This window comes from Tachyglossus aculeatus, chromosome X4 (assembly GCF_015852505.1).
Source record: "Tachyglossus aculeatus isolate mTacAcu1 chromosome X4, mTacAcu1.pri, whole genome shotgun sequence".
In the NCBI taxonomy this organism is placed as follows: domain Eukaryota; kingdom Metazoa; phylum Chordata; class Mammalia; order Monotremata; family Tachyglossidae; genus Tachyglossus; species Tachyglossus aculeatus.
The window spans coordinates 2,946,517-2,968,010 of NC_052098.1; the positions used below are offsets into that span (position 1 = coordinate 2,946,517).

Consider the following 21,494-nt stretch of genomic DNA (forward strand, 5'->3'; position numbering starts at 1 on the left):
GGGATGATGTGGGCCAGGGGTCGACGGTGGGACAGGTGAGAATGAGGCACGGTGAGGAGATTAGTGGCAGAGGAGCGGAGGGTGCGGGCTGGGCTGTAGAAGGAGAGAAGGGAGGTGAGGTAGGAGGGGGCGAGGTGATGGAAAGCCTTGAAGCCGAGGGTGAGGAGTTTCTGCCTGATGCACAGATTGATTGGTAGCCACTGGAGATTTTTGAGGAGGGGAGTAACCTGCCCAGAGTGTTTCTGGACAAAGACAACCCAGGCAGCGGCGTGAAGTATGGATTGAAGTGGGGAGAGACACGAGCATGGGAGATCAGAGAGGAGGCTGATGCAGTAGTCCAGACGGGATAGGATGAGAGCTTGAACGAGCAGGGTAGTGGTTTGGATGGAGAGGAAAGGGCGGATCTTGGCAATGTTGCGGAGCTGAGACCGGCAGGTTTTGGTGATGGCTTGGATGTGAGGGGTGAATGAGAGAGCAGAGTCGAGGATGACACCAAGGTTGCGGGCTTGTGAGACGGGAAGGATGGTAGCGCCGTCAACAGTGATGGGAAAGTCAGGGAGAGGGCAGGGTTTGGGAGGGAAGACAAGGAGTTTAGTCTTGGACATGTTGAGTTTTAGGTGGCGGGCAGACATCCAGATGGAGATGTCCTGAAGGCAGGAGGAGATGCGAGCCTGGAGGGAGGGGGAGAGAGCAGGGGCAGAGATGTAGATTTGGCTTCAGCTATCCCTCTCCAGTTTTTTTCTCCACAACAACCACTTTAGCCCTCCCGTGCCCCTGGAGGACTGGGTACTCCATCAATCGATTAATCAGTGGTGCTTATTGAACACTGATTGTGTGCAGAGCACTGCACTAAGCACTTTGGAGAGTACAATACCACAGAGTTGGTAGACACGTTCCCTGACCACAAGGAGCTTACAGTCAACCTCCCATGCCACTTCCCTACCTATTTCACGCACCCTGTTATATAAGCCCTAACTGGTGTACATATCCCCCTTTCCTCCTTCCTCATTCGTTCATTCAATCATATTTATTGAGCGCTTACTGTGTGCAGAGCACTGTACTAAGCGCTTGGAAAGTACAAATCAGCAACATATAAGAGACAGTCCCTACCCCCTATCTGCATGGTCTGAGACAAGGTCGAACAGCTATTGTATTCTTCCAAGTGCTTAGGACAGTTTTCTGCACGCAGTAGGTGCTTGATAAATACTACTGATTGTTAGAAGAAGAGAAAGGAAAATGGATAGTAGGGTATATAAACTGATATATGCACGAGTGCTGAGGTGGTAGTTGGGGAATGTGTCTTGGGTGGGGGGGAGGGGCTGGGGAGGGAGAAGTTAATTGGGGAAGATTTCCTGGATTGATGTGTTTTCAGGAGGGCTTTGATAACAGGGAGATCTGTGGATTTGAAGGGAGTGGGAGTGGGCCCCAATGTCTCTAATGGCCTGTGAGTTGGTCCATCCCTGCACAGGATTTAGAGAAGGCACCATCATGAATCCTGTAGCAAAGGATAGTGGAGTTCCTCCAATCCCAAAACACCAGATAAGAATGTGGCCTTACAGATCTAAAATGTAACCCTCTGGGCCTTGGTGGTCTTTGCTGCAAGAACCACGCTTCCACAATCCGTCAGGGCTGGGTTTCCTTGGAGAACTCAGAGCTGCTTTTGGGGCTAATAATAAAAATAACAGCAGTCAGAAGCTAATTGTTGGGGTAGCTGATCAGATCAGACACTGTCTCTGTCCCACATGGGGAAACTGGTCTCTCTCTAACAAGCTTTAATAAAATCACTTGACTTTGCTGCATTTAAAGTTGGCATCCTCTCTCAGAGATGTTGAATTCAAAAGTAACACATTCCTTGGGGAGAGCAGTGGTCTAGCGGATTTGTATGATGAGAGAGTGGCCTCTTATTATAAGGCTGTGAATCCAATGTGGGGCTGGGCCAGTGTCTAACCTGATTATCTTGTATCTACTCCAGTGCCTTGTATTGTGTTTAGCACATAGAAGGCACTTAACAAATACTATTATTATTAATGATAATAATAATAATGATACTTGTGTTATTATTGTCATTATTATTATTATCACTACCACGGTAAGAAGGTGAATTTGGGAAGAACAATGCGTGTGGGCTGTGGGGTAGTGGGTGAAGAGAGCAGATATGTCAGGAATTTCTGCCTGATGCAATGGGAAATGGATAACCATTGGAGGTGTTGGAGGAATGGAGCACTTGAGGTTTTTGAGGAATGTGCTGAATAATATTTTGGAAAGATGATCCAGGCAGCAGAGTGTAGTACAGGGTGAAAAGGGGAGAGATTGGAAGTGGGAGACCAGTGAAGAAGCTGAGGCCTTAGTCTCGATGGGAAATGAAGCAGTGTGGCCTAGTGGAAAGAACGTGGGCACGGGAGTCTGAGGGCCTGGGTTCCAATCCTTGCTCTGCTACCTGTCTGCTGTGTGACCTTGGGCAAGCTACCTAACTCCTCAGTTTCCTCATCTGTAAAATGGGGATTCCCTTCTGTTTAGACTGCGAGCCCCATATGTGACAGGGACTGTGTCCAACCAAGTTGTCTACCCTAGCAGTTAGAATGGTGCTTGGTATATAGTAAGTGCTTAATGAATACCCATGCTATTATTATTATGATGATGAAGAGAGCTTGAAACAGGGTCTTGGCTGTTTAGATGGAGAGGAAGGAATGGATCTGTGCAATTTGTGGAGGAAAAACTGGCAGAATTTAGGGATGCCCTGTAGGTAAGAGTTAATACACACTCATGACTTCCTTGTACTCTGATCCCCTTTTATCATGCTATTTGGTCACTCATTAGAAGGTTCATCAACAATAATAATAATAATGATAATAATTGTGGTATTTGTTAAGCACTTACTATGTGCTAAGTACTGTACTAAGCGCTTGGATAATAACAAGATAATCATGTTGGACACAGTCCTTTCCCGGGTGGAGTTCATAGTGAAAGGTAGGGAAGAGCAGGTATCGAATCCCCATTTACCGATGAGGAAACTGAGGCTCAGAGAAGTCAAGTGACTTGCCCAAGGTCACACAGCAGACGAGTGGCAGAGTCGGGATTAGAACCCAGGTCTCCTGACTCTTAGGTTTTTGCTTTTTCCACTAGGCCACACTGCTTCTCATCATCACGAAACGGGATATATCAGTGGATGGAACTTTTCACTGATGTCAGAAGAGCCCAAACACACTCACCTCCCTTGCAATCTGGGACTCTGAGAGAGGGAAGAGCTTAAGAATACCTGCTTCCCAACAGGGTTTAGGGCTGCAGGGGAAGGAGGGCCCCAATCCTGGTGAGATCTGGGCATCCCTTGCTTCTTGGCTGTGATGATGTCTCCTAGCTTGTTAGCACTATGCCACTGAACCAGATTTTTTTTCTCCCACTTGAGGCATTTAAACAACACAAGCAACCCAATAATTACCCTTGCCCGTGCCACTGGCCACGTGCCTGAATTCAGCAAGATATGACTGAAAAATCTCAACTGGTTGCATATGCCTCAACACCGGCCGCTGACCCACTTAAGCTGCCTTCCATCCCATCCTCAGTCTGGTGGCTGGTGACCAGGTTGAGGTCAATTGGAAAGGGCTGTCACTGGGTAGAAACTGGGCGGGACTGGCAAGGCTGGTGGTGGGAGGGATGTCATCAGGGTCATCTCTTCTGCCTGGTTCCTGTGGGTCAGAGGTTTTTGTTGCTGTTGTTTTTTATGGTATTTGTAAGGCACTTTTTATGATCCAGGCACTGTCCTAAGCAGTGGGGTAGATACAAGCTAATCAGGTTGGACACAGTCCCTGTCCCGCATAGAGCTCACAGTCTTACTCCCCATTTTACAAATGAGGTAACAGACACAGAGAAGTGAAGTGACTTGCCCATGGTCACACAGCAGACAAGTGGTGGAACGAGGATTAGAACCCAGGTCCTTCTGACTCCCAGGCCTGGGCTCAGCCACTAGGCCACACTGCTTTGCTCCCCTCTCCTGTGTAATCGATCAATCAAGGGTGGAGAAGGAGAGCAGAGGGAAGAAGATGTGGCCCAGGCCAACATTATTCCACTTTTGGGGTAGTATTTTTTCTCTGCCTTTCAGATTTCTCAAAGAATTAAAATATCAGTTCTCTGAAATACGTTTGGCCCCAAACATTTACAGTCCCTGGGAGTTTGTTGTCTTTTTTTCACTCCTTTACATTTAGTTTACATTGATAGCCTTTGCCTTTGGCTTCCACAAAATTTTTAGCCAGAGAATATAAAGAAAATAGTTCCTTTTATGGTTGCTTGCAGCCTCCAAGATCAATTATTTAATTGTCTTAAAAATCTATTGAACCTCTGCTGTCTTGGCAGTCCAATTCAAGACTCTACCTAACCAATTGGCAAGCATGTTTATAAAGATGGAGGCTGACTTCTTGTAGAGGGTTTTATGCAAGTAAGTCATTAAGTTTCTTTGTACATTCTATTCCTCTAGGATAAATTCATAGTCACCCACCAAAAATGTGTATTTTTTAAATCTGTCCTATACCTGTGATGTGTGATAGAACCTTGCTAGTTTAGCTGAGATGGAACTAATCACATTGTTATATAAATGAGGGTGACATCTGGTAGAACCATTTAGTTTTACTTGTAGTTCCATTTTTTCACCCTTTCCACTGTACTAAGATCAGGAGAGGGTAGCGATGTGAATGTGGAGGGAATACAGTAAGCATTAGCATTCCTGAACCCTGGACCTTAGAAAACAGTTTCCAGGCCCAATAGGCAGTTAGTCAACTTTATTTATCAAGCATCCACTAGGGTACTGAGCTCTGTGTGGGCCTAAAGCTTGTGAACCATTTAAAACCATTTATTTAGGAGATTTGGTAATGGTTTTAATTAGATTCTTGTTGTTATTACACTTATAAAGCTAATTAAATCCCTCAGTTAAGATTGTGTCACTTGAGAGAGAAGGAAGAATCATTCCTTGAATTTTCAAGGTGCCATCCTCTCAAGGAGCTCAGAGTTTTACAGTCAATCAATGAATGAATGGTCTTTAGCACTTAGTGTTTGCTAAGCCCTTGGAAAACTACAGTGCAATAGAGTTGGCAAACAAAAACCTTGCTCACAAGTTGCTTACAGTCTAGTATAGCGTCAGTTCTCTTTCTCTTTCTCTGTCTCTCATGCGCTCAGGCGCGCGCACACACACACACACACACACACACACACAAACTATCTCTCTCTCTCTCTCCCAGCAGTCTTAAGGAAGAGAACTCTTGAGATCATGAATCCGTCTTAAGTGTGGTGGGGCTTGTGGGGAGGAGGAGAAGAATTACTTCGGGATCTTGGGGAAGCAGCATGGTGTAGTGGATAGAGCACAGTCCTGGGAGTCAGAAGGTGATGGGTTCTAATTTCAACTCCACCACTTATCTGCTGTGTGACCTTGGACAAGTCACTTCGCTTCAAGGCTCTCCATCACCTCGCCCCCTCCTACCTCACCTCCCTTCTCTCCTTCTACAGCCCAGCCCGCACCCTCCGCCCCTCTGCCACTAATCTCCTCACCGTGCCTCATTCTCACCTGTCCCACCGTCGACCCCTGGCCCACATCATCCCCCTGGCCTGGAATGCCCTCCCTCCGCACATCCGCCAAGCTAGCTCTCTTCCTCCCTTAAAGGCCCTACTGAGAGCTCACCTCCTCCAGGAGGCCTTCCCAGACTGAGCCCCCTCCTTCCTCTCCCCCTCCTCCCCCCTCCATCCCCTCCCGCCTTACCTCCTTCCCTTCCCCACAGCACCTGTATATATGTATATATGTTTGTACATATTTATTACTCTGTTTATTTTACTTGTACATATCTATTCTATTTATTTTATTTTGTTAATATGTTTTGTTTTGTTCTCTGTCTCCCCCTGCTAGACTGTGAGCCCACTGTTGGGTAGGGACCATCTCTATATGTTGCCAACTTGTACTTCCCAAGCGCTTAGTACAGTGCTCTGCACACAGTAAGCGCTCAATAAATATGATTGATTGATTGATTCTCTGTGTCTCAGTTACCTCATCTGTAAAATGAAGATTGAGACTGTGAGCCCCACATGGGACACAGACTGTGTTCAAACTGATTTGCTTGTATCCACCCCGGCGCTTAGAACGATGCCTGGCACACAGTAAGTGCTTAACAAAGTCCATTATTATCAGTGTTTAGAACAGTACTTGGCACATAGTAAGCACTTAACAAATGCCATTATTATTATTTGAAAATTTTTGCAAGGATTTCTTCTTTGTCCTTAACTGCTCCATGGGATCTTTTTAGACTGTGAGCCCACTGTTGGGTAGGGACTGTCTCTATATGTTGCCAACTTGTACTTCCCAAGCACTTAGTACAGTGCTCCGCACACAATAAGTGGTCAATAAATACGATTGATTGATTGATTGATCTGAGGGGGCAGATCAGAGCCGGACCTACCAGGCCTTGGTAAGAGGCCACTTAGCTCCAGGGGGAAGAACCCACTCCCCGAAGATGGACCTCGGACACACCCCAACAGGTCATGGCTTCCAGTCTTGTGGTCAAATCCCTGCCCCTTGAGGAATGGCTAGGCTAGGAATGGCTACTGACTAGGCCCATAGGCCCCCACATCTTCAGCCTTCTGGGCAAGTGTTCGAATCTACACTGGGTTGCTCCGATAATAGCAAAGACCCAAGATGGAGTGCTCAGGAATGGTATTTAATAATAATGATAATAATAATAATAATAATAATAATGGCATTTATTAAGCCCTTACTATGTGCAAAGCACTGTTCTAAGCGCTGGGGAGGTTACAAGGTGATCAGGTTGTCCCCCGGGGGGCTCACAGTCTTAATCCCCATTTTACAGATGAGGTCACTGAGGCACAGAGAAGTTAAGTGACTTGCCCAAGGTCACACAGCTGACAAGTGGAGGAGCTGGGATTTGAACCCATGACCTCTGACTCCACAGCCCGTGCTCTTTCCATTGAGCAACGCTGCTTCTGGCTCAAGCAAGGCCTCGAGAATTCCTAAGCTCAGCCATGGTTTCTCTACCCTTCCTGCATGGTTTCTATGGAAGGGCAACAAAGAGCCTCTGGCATCTCCAAATGGAAAACAAAACAAAACAACAACCAGGTGAAAACCAGAGATGCCAATGGAGTCTCCATCAAGCTCATCTGACTCCCTGCTCTAGTGCAAGTGGCTCCTTCCTGTTCTACAGCTTCAGACCAGATGGGGATATTTTCCAGCCTAAACTCATATATGCACCTTTATATTTTTTATGGTATTTGTTAAGCGCTTACTATGTTCCAGGGACTGTACTAAGTGATGGGGTAGATACATGCTAATCAAGTTGGACACAGTCCCTGTCCCTCAAGGGGCTCACAGTCTTAATCCCCATTTTACAGAGATGAGGGAACTGAGGCACAGTGAAGTGACTTGCCCAAGGTCACCCAGCAGACAAGTGGCAAAGCCGGGACTAGAACCCAGTCCTTCTGACTCCTAGGCCCAGGCTCTTTCTACTAAGCCATGCTGCTTCTCCAAAACCCATTTGCATTCTTGGTTTTGCGAGAGGGTCTGGTTGCCCATCAGCAGTTTGGCTCCTATTTCTTTTTGAATGTGTGAAGATGGAGAGAGAAGGGAGTGGAAAGACAAAGTCTTCCAGAGAGAGGGTGGTCCCCAAGGCTTTAATTCATGGAGGATTTGAAAGCCTTTTGCTCAATATATGGAGGCTGCCCTCTTTTGTATATATGAATATTCAGTGGCATACTCATTTATTCTAATCTCTCTATTAGTAAATATTTCCATTAGAGAGTAAACTCTTTGTGGGCAGGAAACAACATCTCTCATTACTGGTGTACTTTCCCAAATGCCTAGGAAAATAATAATGATAGCTGTGGTATTTGTTAAGTGCTTACTATGTGCCAGGCCCTGTATGAAGCACTGGGGTAGAGACAAGCAAATTGGGGTGGATACAGGCCCTGTCCCACATGGGGTTTACAGTCTTAATCCCCATTTTACAGATGAGGTCACTGAGGCACAGAGAAGTGAAGTAACTTGCCCAAGGTCACACGACAGACAAGTGGTGGAGTCAGGATTAGACCCCAGGTCTGACTTCCGGGCCCATGCTCTACCCACTAAGTTACACTGCTCCTTAATATATGTGTTATATCTCTGTCTATAGATATACACATGCAATATTATATATGAAATACACACACTATAGTATAGTTCATTGCCCTCAATGGATAGCCCAGTTTTGCCTGGAGGTAGGGGTGGAAGTGGAATGGTGTTTTGGTTAACCTTGCACCCGATTTGGCCCTAGCACCTGCAGACATTCAACAGAGATAATTAGAGACATCTTGTCACCCAATTTGAGTGAGCAGGGTATTCTAAGATCTATGTGGTATGTTTTCTTTTTGTAGTCAAACTTTCCATCCAGTGTGCTGCAAAGGGGGTGGGAGGGTTGCGGGGTGGGGCAGTGGTATTTATTGAGCGCTTGCTATGTGCAGAACATCAAACCCAACACTTGTACAGTACAACAGAGCTGGCAGACACGTTCCCTGCCCACAGTGAGCTTACTCCTTAGGGGTCCTATATTTACATGAGCCATGCTCACAAATTAATCAAATAGGCATTCATTAAAGCATGGTTTTAATAATAATAATAATAGTAATCATATTTGTTAAGTGCTCACTATGTGCCAGGCACTGGTTTTACATTGAATCCCCTCAGTATACCACCCGGGAAAGAAACAGCAAACAAAACAAAGCTTCTGGAGCCAATCACAATCCACTACGTTGTTGAAATGTCAGTCATTCTTTGCTCTGGGCAGTCGAAGATGCCGCTATCTGGATAGTGTTTTTTTCAAGCCAACAGTTCAATTGGGCAGTTTCTTTACTAGTTTTTACTGACTTAAGAGAGGTTAGGATCCAAGATCAGACTCCAATCAAACTTTCTTGATCGATATGTACTTTCACGAGATGTCAAAGAGAGATTCTGCTGGGAAATGTACGTGTATCAACAGGATCAGAGGCTTTGTTCGGAGACGCCGTTCAGCAAAATCTTACAGTCCGAAAGCGAAAGAGGACGGTTGACAATAAGCTGTCTGTAGCCGTCTTTGGGGCCAGGGGCCATGAAAGAAAACACTCAGGTGAAATATTAAATTGAGGGTGACAGTTGGGACCTCATTAACTTAGTAGCTGCCACTATTTGTATGGGATAATAGGAGCACATTGATGCAGACAACTGTTCCAGTAAAACTGTAGCTGCATGAGAGAGGGAGAGAGGGAGGGAGGGAGAGAGAGAGAGAGAGAGAGAGAGAGAGAGAGAGAGAGAGAGAGAGAGAGAGAGAGAGAGAGAGAGAGAGAGAAGGAGAAGTATTTCAAGCTTTGTGACTAACTTAATTTGTTCCTGGTTGTAACGAGAACTGTCAGTTCAGTTGCAACAGGCTTGGCTATTTTTTGTTTACGCTTCTCTAGGAGGATATGTGTAGACCTCTTTTTAAATAAGCAGTTCAAAGAGAGGGAGAAAGACATTAAAGCGAAGGATTTCTCCCCCCCTTCCCTCCCCCACTTGAACTGATGGGGCCTGAACTGGGCTAATTGCCCTGGACTTGGTGGCACCTAAGGTGGCCATTTGGCTAGTTTTCTATCGGGCAGTTGGATTTCAGCTGGTCTATCCCCTGTCCAGGTCTCCCCCTTTAAACTGTAAGCTCATTGTGGGCGGGGAATGTGTCTGTTATATTGCTATATTGTACTCTCCCAACACTCAGTGCAGTGCTCTGCACACAGTAAGTGCTCAATAAATACTATGGACTGACTGATTGACCGCTACAGAACCAGACACTCTTGTGTCAGGGTTTTTTTTTTTTAATGTTTTCAGTCCCTGATTCTGAATTCCAGAGCTTTGGTGCCACACTAAAATTCATACAGCTATGAGAAGGGAGCAAAACAGCTCTGAAATAAATTGGGGGAAGGTGGGGTGGGGAAGTGGCACACAGGGGTGCTCCCAGGTAAATGGCCAAATCTGGGCTTTCTTCCACAAAGTAGCACATTGACCTGTGTGCCTGGCCAGCACGTGTGACATCACATGCATCTCCTTTTGTGGAATTCATGAGGTCCATCTGTGGCCATCCTATGGGACTCCCCTTATGGCCTGAAGACTGCAGTGTTCTTGAAGCCCACAGTAAGTGCTCAATAAATATGACTGACAGACTGGCTGAAGCAGGCATGGAAGGGTAAGCTAGCAATTTGAACCCTCCCAAGGAAACCAAGCCACTATCTTAAAGGGGATAGTTCCCTTTCCTACCATTTTGTTCCAGTGGCCCAAGAAGTCTTGAGAATAAGTGGCTCCTCAAATCATCTCTCTCATACGGCTCATACTCTATCCTAATCCTCCACGACCTCTCAGCTGCCTTTGACACTGTGGACCACCCCCTTCTCCTCAACATGGTATCCAACCTTGGCTACACAGACTCCGTCCTCTCCTGGTTCTCCTCTTATCTCTCCGGTCGTTCATTCTCAGTCTTTTTTGCAGGCTCCTCCTCCCCCTCCCATCCCCTTACTGTGGGGGTTCCTCAAGGTTCAGTTCTTGGTCCCCTTCTGTCCTCTACCTACACTCACTCCCTTGGTGACCTCATTAGCTCCCACAGCTTCAACTATCATCTCTACGCTGATGACACCCAAATCTACATCTCTGCCCCTGCTTTCTCCCCCTCCCTCCAGGCTCGCATCTCCTCCTGCCTTCAGGACATCTCCATCTGGATGTCTGCCCCCCACCTAGAACTCACCATGTCCAAGACTGAACTCCTTATCTTCCCTCCCAAACCCTGCCCTCTCCCTGACTTTCTCATCACTGTTGAGGGCACTACCATCCTTCCCGTCTCACAAGCCCGCAACCTTGGTGTCATCCTCGACTCCGCTCTCTCCTTCACCCCTCACATCCAAGCAGTCACCAAAACCTGCCGGTCTCAGCTCCGCAACATTGCCAAGATCCACCCTTTCCTCTCCATCCAAACCGCTACCCTGCTCGTTCAAGCTCTCATCCTATCCTGTTTGGACTACTGTATCAGCCTCCTCTTCGATCTCCCATCCTCTTGTCTCTCCCCACTTCAATCCATACTTCACGCCGCTGCCTGGATTGTCTTTGTCCAGAAACGCTCTGGGCGTGTTACTCCCCTCCTCAAAAATCTCCAGTGGCTACCAGTCAACCTACGCATCAGGCAGAAACTCCTCACCCTTGGCTTCAAGGCTCTCCATCACCTCGCCCCCTCCTACCTCACCTCCCTTCTCTCCTTCTACAGCCCAGCCCGCACCCTCCGCTCCTCTGCCTCTAATCTCCTCACCGTGCCTCATTCTCGCCTGTCCCGCTGTCGACCCCTGGCCCACATCATCCCCCTGGCCTGGAATGCCCTCCCTCCCCACATCCGCCAAGCTAGCTCTCTTCCTCCCTTCACGGCCCTACTGAGAGCTCACCTCCTCCAGGAGGCCTTCTCAGACTGAGCCCCCTTCTTCCTCTCCCCCTCCACCCCTTCTCCATACCCCCGCCTTACCTCCTTCCCTTCCCCACAGCACCTGTATATATGTATATATGCTTGTACGTATTTATTACTCTTTTTATTTCACTTGTACATATCTATTCTATTTATTTTATTTTGTTAATATGTTTTGTTTTGTTCTCTGTCTCCCCCTTCTAGACTGTGAGCCCACTGTTGGGTAGGGACTGTCTCTATATGTTGCCAACTTGTACTTCCCAAGCGCTTAGTACAGTGCTCTGCACACAGTAAGCGCTCAATGAATATGATTGATTGATTGATCTCTCTCATTTAACCCACACATTCAATCTGTCACCTTCACAACATCGCTAAAATCTGCCCTTTGCTTTCCATCCAAACTGCTACTACACTGATCAGAGGACTTACCCTATCCCACCTTGACTACTCCATCAACTCCTTGCTAACCTCCCTGCCTTCTGTCTCTCTCTGCTCCTGTCTCTCCCCACTTCAGTCCTTCACTCTGCTGCCTGGATCATTTTTCTGAAAAAAAAAAAAAAATTCAGTCCTCATCTTCCCACTCTTCAAGAACCTCCAGTGGTTGTCCATCCTCTTCTTCGTCAAACCAAAACTCCTTACCACCGGCTTTAAAACACTCAATCAAAATGCCCCCTCTTACCTTACCTGTGATTTTCTGCTACAACCCAGCCTGCACATTTCACTCCTCTTACTCAATCTCATCTGTCTCGCCATAGACCCCTTGCCCATCTCCTTCTGCTAACCCAGAACTCCTTCCCCCTTCATCTTCAAGCCATATTAAAATCACATCTCCTCTGAGGCCTTCCCTGACTAAGCCCTCATTTCCCTAACACCCTCTCCCTTCTGCGTCGGCCCTTGCCCGTGGATTTGTACCCATTAATTCACCCCACCCTCAGCTCCGCAGCACTTAGGTACATACTATTATTTTACTTCGTCTCTCCCTCTAGACTGTGAGCTCATTGTGGGCAGGGAATGTGTCTACTTTCTTAAGCTCTTAATAAAGTGCTCTGCACATGTAAACATTCAGTAGATACCATTGACAAGAAACATTTCTGGCATTGAGAAGCAGTAGGACCTAGGGGAAAGAACATGGGCCTGGAAGTCAAAGACATGTGCAAACCGAACATCTCGGCATGCCTGAATTTGAGGTCCTTAGTACAGAGAGCTCACCGGGTCCTTCCAATAGTTTGCAGAGAGGGCAGTTTATAATTTGGTTTTAAATGGTGTTTGTTAAGCACATACTATATGTCAAGCACTGTTCTAAGTGCTGGGGGGTAGATGCAAGGTAATCAGGTCTAATGCATTCCTGTTCCACATGGGGCTCACAGCTTAAGTATTGAATCCCCATTTTACAGTTGAGGAAACTGAAGCCCAGAGAAGTGACTTGCCTGAGGTCACACAGCGGGCAAGTGACACAGGTGGAATTAGATTCCAGGTCCTCCAACTCCTAGGACCATGCTCTTTCCACTAGACCATGTGACATCTCTAATTCTAAGATGTATAGCGAAAATAGGAATTTCCTAGTTCAGCCTGCAGCTGTACTCCATTTCTCCACATGAGCAGTGCCAGGGAAAGCAGCTGGAATTGTTTGCATGGGAACCATCGGAGCCCCCCACATCTTGCCAAAAAATCCAAGTGATTTGTTGGAAGGCTGGATGCTCTCTAGGTTTGTATTCCTTGACAGAACTGAATGGCCTGTGGACCTTAGCCGAGGCACGGAAGGGTAATAGGATTGTCTATGCAGCTCTGACCACGTCTCTGACTTTGGGGTAGGTTGGAAGGGGCTTTCCTGTTTTGCTTTGACTCCGGAAAGCTGGCCCATGCCTGATTCTGCCTAGGCAGCCCCAGCATGCTGAGTCCAGACTAAGGAGGGTCCCAAGGGATCAGTCATTCATTCATTCAATCATATTTGTTGAGCGCTTACTGCGTGCAGAGCACTGGACTACGCTCTTGGGAGAGGACACTAGAACAATAAACAGACACATTCCCTGCCCACAACGAGCTCACAGTGTAGAGGCCACTAAGCAGAATGGTGTAGCGGATAGAGCAGGGCCTGGGAGTCAGAAGGACCTGGGTTCTAATCCTGCCTCCACCACTTGTCTGCTGTGTGACCTTGGGCAAATCGCTTCACTTTTCTGGGCCTCAGTTACCTCATCTGGAAAATGGGGATTAAGAGTGTGAGCCCCATGGGGAACAGGGACTGTGTTCAACTTGATTAACTTGTATCTACCCCAGTGCTTAGAACAGTGCTTAGCATAGTGTAAGTGCTTAACAAGTATCATTATTATTATCCATTGGATGGAGGCAGTGCTGGGTCTTCCTTCTTCCAGGGCTCTTGGGAGGCTGCCATAATTCCAGGGCTGTGTCATAGGTTCACTCTGTTGAAGAGCACACCAAGAGATGGGGGGCAAGGGTGGAACAGGGCCGCCCATCAGGCAAGTCACTTCACTTCTCTGTGCCTCATTATTTTTATCTGTGAAATGGGGATGAAGACCCTGTTCTCCTTCCCCCATTGACTAGGAGCCCCACATGGTACCGGGACTATGTCCGACATGATTGTCATTTATCGATCTCAATGCTCAGCACAGTCCATGGTAGCTAGCAAGAACTGAACCATCATCATTAGAACAGTGCTTAGCACATAGTAAGTGCTTAACAAATACCATCATCATCATTTAGACTTACTTTTAGACTTTTACATCTTTTAGACTGTGAGCCCCTTTTAGACTGTGAGCCCACTGTTGGGTAGGGACTGTCTCTATATGTTGCCAACTTGTACTTCCCAAGCACTTAGTACAGTGCTCTGTACACAGTAAGCGCTCAATAAATACGATTGATTGATTGATTGATCATCATCATCATCCTTATTATCAGTATTAGGAATCATGTCTAACTGTATTGTAGTCTCCTAATCAATCAATCATATTTATTGAGCGCTTACTGTGTGCAGAGCACTGTACTAAGCGCTTGGGAAGTACAAGTTGGCAACATATAGAGACAGTCCCTACCCAACAGTGGACTCACAGTCTAGAAGCACTCAGGAGCTCAATCAGTACTCTACAGACTGATCGATTGCGAGGGCTGATTTAGTTTCTTACCGACCAACTCTGCCACTCTCCAAGGCAGTTGCTTTGATCCCCTACTCCAAGGGTCTTGTCTTATGCTGTCGAGTCGAGTAGTCTCCGACCCATAGCGACTCCATGGACACATCACTCCCAGCATGCCCCACCCCCACCTGCAATTGTTCTGGTAGTGGATCCCTAGAGTTTTCTTGGGAAAAATCCATAAGTGGTTTACCATTGCCTCCTTCCACGCAGTAAACTTGAGTCTCCGCACTCGACTGTCTCCCATCAGGCAGAAACTCCTCACCCTCGGCTTCAAGGCTCTCCATCACCTCGCCCCCTCCTACCTCACCTCCCTTCTCTCCTTCTACAGCCCAGCCCGCACCCTCTGCTCCTCTGCCGCTAATCTCCTCACTGTGCCTCGTTCTTGCCTGTCCCGCCATCGACCCCCGGCCCACGTCATCCCCCTGGCCTGGAATGCCCTCCCTCCCCACATCCGCCAAGCTAGCTCTCTTCCTCCCTTCACGGCCCTACTGAGAGCTCACCTCCTCCAGGAGGCCTTCCCAGACTGAGCCCCCTCCTTCCTCTCCCCCTCGTCCCCCTTTTCATCCCCCCCGCCTTACCTCCTTCCCTTCCCCGCAGCACCTGTATATATGTATATATGTTTGTATGTATTTATTACTCTATTTATTTTACTTGTACATATCTATTCTATTTATTTTATTTTGTTAATGTGTTTTGTTTTGTTCTCTGTCTCCCCCTTCTAGACTGTGAGCCCACTGTTGGGTAGGGACCGTCTCTATATGTTGCCAACTTGTACTTCCCAAGCGCTTAGTACAGTGCTGTGCACACAGTAATCGCTCAATAAATATGATTGATTGATTGCTACCCAGCACAGGTGAGTTTTGACTTGTAGTGGATTGCCTTCCACTCGCTAGCCACCGGCCAAGCGAGGAATGGAATGGGTATGCCTCTGCTTGACTCTCCCTCTCATAGCTGAGACTGGTAGAGGACTGGAAACTCTCCAGGTGCAATCCTGAGAGGGTCCAAGACTCTTGCCCATCTGATTATGGCTGAGTTCTAGGGCTCACCCCAGTCCAAACCTGGGCTCCCCACAATCACTGAATTGAACTGGTCTCCAGGAGTGAGAGCTTGAGGGCAGAAATCGTGTAATAATAATAAATGTGGTATTTGTTAAGAGTTTACTATGAGCCAGGCACTGTATTAAGCACTGGGGTAGGAGCAAGGTAATTGGGTTGGATGCAGTCCCTGTCCCTTGTAGGGTTTACAGTCTTAATCCCTATTTTCCAGATGAGGTAACTGAGACACAGAGAAGTGAAGTGATGTGCCCAAGGTCACACAGCAGACAAGTGGTGGAGCTGGGATTAGAATTTATGACCTTCTGACTCCCAGGCCTGTGTTCTATCCACTCTGCCATGCTGCTTCTCTATTGTTATTGTACTCTCCCAAGCACTCCCAAACACTTAGTAAGTGCTCACTCAATGGACCAGTGGTATTTATCAAACGCTTACTGTGTGCAGAACACTGTACTAAGCCCTTGGAAAAGTACAATAGAAGAGTTGGTAGAGGGGAGCCCTGCTCACAGGGAGTTTACAGTCAAATACCATTGAATTGGATTTTTTTCCTGCTGCTGGGAGGGGAGGCAGGGGTCAGTTGCTTTGGCTGGCCCAGGTGGTGGAAGAAAGGCAATCCAGGGAAGTGGACATCTCTACCACAGTAGTGCTGGCACTGTGGGTACTGGCTATGCCACCTTTTATTTCCGGAGCTGCAGGGAGCTGCGAACTGCATCGGACTGGGACTCAGAAGACCTGGGTTCTAATCCCGCTCCACCACCCACCTGCTGTGTGACCTTTGGAAAGTCATTTCACTTCTCTGGGTCTCAGTTGTGCTCTTCTCCTTCCTACTTAGACTGTGAGCCCCATGTGGGACAGGGACTGTGTCCAACCTAATTCACTTGTAATAATAATAATAATGATGGTATTTGTTAAGTGCTTACTATGTGCCAAGCACTGTTCTAAGCGCTGGGGGGGATACAAGGTAATCAGGTTGTCCCATGTGGGGCTCACAGTCTTAATCCTCATTTGACAGATGAGGGAACTGAGGTACAGAGAAGTTAAGTGACTTGCCCAAAGTCACACAGCAGCCAAGTGGCAGAGCTGGGACCTACCCCAAATGAGGTATCTGAGGCCCAGAGAAGTGAAGTGGACTGCCCATGGTCACCCAGCAGACAAGTGGCAGAGCCGGAATTAGAACCCAGGTCCTTCTGACTCCCAGTCCTGGATATCTACCCCAGCACTCAGAAGAGTGTTTGTCACATAGTAAGTGCTTAACAAGTACCACAAAAAAAATAGCTAGCCCAAGCCCTTCCTTCTTTGCCATACAAATAATGTGAAGGTGAAGATGTAGGCAACACCAAAGGATTGGATTTTCTTGCTTTCTTCCCATGGGCATAAATAAGAACTTTTGGAAGTCATTAAACTTAGCAGCCAATCCTTGGTGACCCAGATAAGTGTTAAACACAGGAGGTCGATGAATTATAATTGGATTTGGCAGGGAACAGATTTCCAGATAGGGAAAATAAGCATGTTCAGGAGGGTTTCTTGCTATTCAGGCTGGGGAGTGGGGCCACTGGAAGGTTTTCTTACTAGCTTTGGGATGGGGTTTTCCCTTGGAGTTCTGATGCTGGGAGCACTTGGATGAGTGATTGGAGGGGTAGCCTGAAGCAGATGGTGTAGTTGAGAGAGCCTGGGCCTGGGAATCAGAAGGACCTGGGTTCTAATTCTGGCTCTGCCACTTGTCTGCTGGGTGACCATGGGCAGGCCACTTCACTTCTCTGGGCCTCAGTTACCTCATTTGTAAAATGGGGAGTAAGGCTGTGAGCCCCATGTGGGGCAGCCATGTGGGATTAGCTTGTATCTACCCCAGCACTTAGTACAGTACCTGGCACATAGTAAGTGCTTAATGCATACCATTAAATAAAAGGCTGCAGGAGGATTTGGGGAAGTGACCGTGAAGGTGAGTGGTCATGTTGTAAGCTCACTGTGGTCAGGGAATGTGTCTACCAACTCTGTTGTACTCTCCCAAGTGCTTAATACGGTGCTCGCATACAGTAAGCACTCAATGAACATGATTGATTCAAGATGAGATCATGTCAATTTTGCACTCACTCTGCAGCCACCCCTCAAACTCCCATGCCAACCCCATGGAAAAAGGGAAGGAAAAGGAGAAAACCTATTGAATGGCTTTTCAGCTCTCTGCCTGATTTCTATTTGCCCCAGCCTGGAAATTGGCAAGGCGAATGTAGGAGACTGTAATTTGGGACTAATCAAGATGCCAGGTGTAGTAGGGAAAGGAGAAGAGGGAGGGAAAGGAGACTGGGGGAGGGCGGTGAGGGGAAATAGGTAGGGGGTAAGGAAAAAAAAGACTTTGTTCTTCTCCTTTGGCTCTAGGCAATGGGTGTAAACCTGCTATTAAGAAGATGGTGGCCTGGAGCTCTCCACGACAGACTGGTCTTTTCTGGCAGCGTCAAATCAATTCAGGCCATTTGCTTTCTCTTTTGGGTTGGATAACAGGAAGCAAAATATGTCTCCCCGTCTGTGAGCAAACACTCTTTGGTGGAGATTGCAGCCCATATTGCCTACCCTGGAGGGAAACTAAAATTGGTGCATGATTAATATGTTTTGCCCGGGAAAACGAAGAGACGAATGGGGAGTAAATGCTTTTCAGAGATGCACTTTTCCGCCTGATTGGGATCCGGGGATGCTTTTCTGGTCCATTACGATGTGCTCGTGGTTGGTTTTTTTTTTTACCACTTTTGTCCTTAATTTTTGCATTACGCCTATCCTCACTGGGGGTCTGGGCAGACAAAGGTTTGAATCTGCTAAAACTCTCTCTTGGATTCATGCCACTCATCTCACAGATATTGAGCTCTTTTGTTTTTGTTGAAAATCCTTGGTTCAGAAAAGTTTGAATCAGACCTATGTTTGAGGCAACTTGGAATAGATTTGCACTGACTTGGGTAGCTCAGGGGGGTAAGCAAGGCTAGTTTGGGCTTCTCAATAACCTTGTTATTTATGTTATTTATGTTCCTTCAACCTGCACTTTATTTTAGTCTCTGCCCCATGTGCTAGATGGTAAGCTCCTTGAGGGCAGGAATCTTGTCTACTAACTCTATTGGAGTATAGTGCTCTGCGCACAGAAGGCACTCAATCAACACAAGTTGATTGATTGCCTGACTGGGAAATTGAAATGGGACCACCATACACTTCCTTTTTCCTTGTTTTTTTAATGGTATTTGTTAAGTACTTACTATGTGTCAAACACTGTTCTAAGTGCCTGGATAGGTACAGGTTAATTAGGAGCGCCTTGCCGCTTCTCCTGTGCAGGGCTCTGCATCCAGTGAGCGCTCAATAACTACGATGGATTGATTGGGAGCAACCTTATTGGAGGACTCAGAGCTCTGAAGGATCATGAAGGATCAGGACAAACTATTTCTCTTCCCTTATTGACACCCATGCCCATCATCCCCGTCAACTCTTCCTTATATTTAACCCCCTTCTCAGGCCTCCTGTTCCTCCCCCTCCTCCTTCCCTCACCCCCAACGATCTGGCCTCCTACTTCATTAGTAAAATTAACTCCATCAGGTCTGAGCTCCCCAAAGTCACTCCTCCCCCTTCTCCAACCCACCGGCTCTCAACCCTCTCCACTATTCTCCCATCTTTCCCAGCAGTATCCTCAGATGAGATCTCCTCCCTCCTCTCAAGTGCTACTCCGGCCACCTGTGCTTCTGACCCCATTCTCTCTCTTCTTATGAAATCTCTCGCCCCATTCTCTCTCTTCTTATGAAATCTCTCGCCCCGTCCCTCCTCCCCTCCTTCACTTCCATATTCAACCGCTCACTCTCCACTGGTTCCTTCCCCTACTGAGCACTCACCTCCTCCAGTAGGCCTTCCCAGACTGAGCCCCCTCCTTCCTCTCCACGCCCCCCCTGGCCCTACCTCCTTCCCCTCCCCACAGCACCTGTACATATGTTTGTACAGATTTATTACTCTATTTATTTTACTTGTACATATTTACTATTCTATTTATTTTGTTTTGTTAATACGTTTTGTTTTGTTGTCTGTCTCCCCCTTCTAGACTGTGAGCCTGCAGTTGGGTAGGGACCGTCTCTATATGTTGCCAACTTGTACTTCCCAGGCGCTTAGTACAGTGCTCTGCACACAGTAAGCACTCTATAAATACGATTGAATGAATGAATGAATTAGGTCGGGCACAGTCCCTGTCCCACAGGGGGCTCACAGTCTTAATAGGAGGGAGAACAGTATTGAATCCCCATTTTACAGTTGAGGAAACTGAAGCACAGAGAAATGAAGTGACTTGCCCAAGGTCACACATCAAGCAATTGGCAGAGTCCGGGATTAGAACCCAGGTCCTTCTGACTCCCAGGCCTGTGGTCTTTCTGCTAGGCCACGCTGCTTCTCGAGTTGTGATATTTTATTACAGACTGTGTAGTTTTCCGCTGGTCTGTCCGGGACCATGTGAGGTGACGGAGGGAGGCTGTGTGACAAAGGGTGGTGATGTTGCCATCTTGTACTTCCCAAGTGCTTAGTACAGTGCTGTGCACACAGTAAGCGCTCAATAAATACGATTGAATGAATGAATGAATCAATCGTATTTATTGAGCGCTTACTGTGTGCAGAGCACTGTACTAAGCGCTTGGGAAGTACAAGTTGGCAACATATAGAGACAGTCCCTACCCAACAGTGGGCTCACAGTCTAAAAGGGGGAGACAGAGAACAAAACCAAACATACTAACAAAATAAAATGAATAGATATGTACAAGTAAAATAAATAAATAAATCGAGTAATAAATATGTACAAACATATATACATATATACAGGTGCTGTGGGGAAGGAAAGGAGGTAAGATGAGGGGGATGGAGACGGGGACGAGGGGGAGAGGAAGGAAAGGGCTCAGTCTGGGAAGGCCTCCTGAAGGAGGTGAGCTCTCAGTAGGGCCTTGAAGGGAGGAAGAGAGCTAGCTTGGCGGATGGGCAGAGGGAGGGCATTCCAGGCCTGGGGGATGACGTGGGCCGGGGGTCGATGGCGGGACAGGTGAGAACGAGGCACGGTGAGGAGATTAGCGGCAGAGGAGCGGACGTTGCGGGGTGGGCTGTAGAAGGAGAGAAGGGAGGTGAGGTAGGAGGGGGCGAGGTGATGGAGAGCCTTGAAGCCCAGGGTGAGGAGTTTCTGCCTGATGCGCAGATTGATTGGTAGCCACTGGAGATTTTTGAGGAGGGGAGTAACATGCCCAGAGCGTTTCTGGACAAAGACAATCCGGGCAGCAGCATGAAGTATGGATTGAAGTGGGGATAGACACGAGGATGGGAGATCAGAGAGAAGGCTGATGCAGTAGTCCAGACGGGATAGGATGAGAGCTTGAACGAGCAGGGTAGCGGTTTGGATGGAGAGGAAAGGGCAGATCTTGGCAATGTTGCGGAGCTGAGATTGGCAGGTTTTGGTGACGGCTTGGATGTGAGGGGTGAATGAGAGAGCAGAGTCGAGGATGACACCAAGGTTGTGGGCTCGTGAGACGGGAAGGATGGTAGTGCCGTCAACAGTGATGGGAAAGTCAGGTTGAGGGCAGGGTTTGGGAGGGAAGACAAGGAGTTCAGTCTTGGACATGTTGTGTTTTAGGTGGCGGGCAGACATCTAGATGGAGATGTCCTGAAGGCAGGAGGTGATGCGAGCCTGGAGAGAGGGGGAGAGAGCAGGGGCAGAGATGTAGAGCTGGGTGTCATCAGCGTAGAGATGATAGTTGAAGCCGTGGGAGCGAATGAGGTCACCAAGGGTGTGAGTGAGTGAATGAATGAATGAAAGGGATCTCCAGTATTCTTGAGTGCTCTCAGTG

At 47.5% G+C, this 21,494-nt stretch overlaps 1 protein-coding gene and 1 non-coding gene across 4 annotated transcripts in view; one reads left to right on the forward strand and one right to left on the reverse strand.

Moving 5' to 3' along the window:
- The window catches only part of FRMD3 (FERM domain containing 3), a 264,744-nt gene that overhangs the window by 73,718 nt on the left and 169,532 nt on the right, over nucleotides 1-21,494 (forward strand). The window lies entirely within an intron of this gene.
- Nucleotides 15,472-15,609, reverse strand: LOC119948354. The gene has a single exon (XR_005456755.1). It is a non-coding gene; the product is annotated as a small nucleolar RNA SNORA7 (small nucleolar RNA).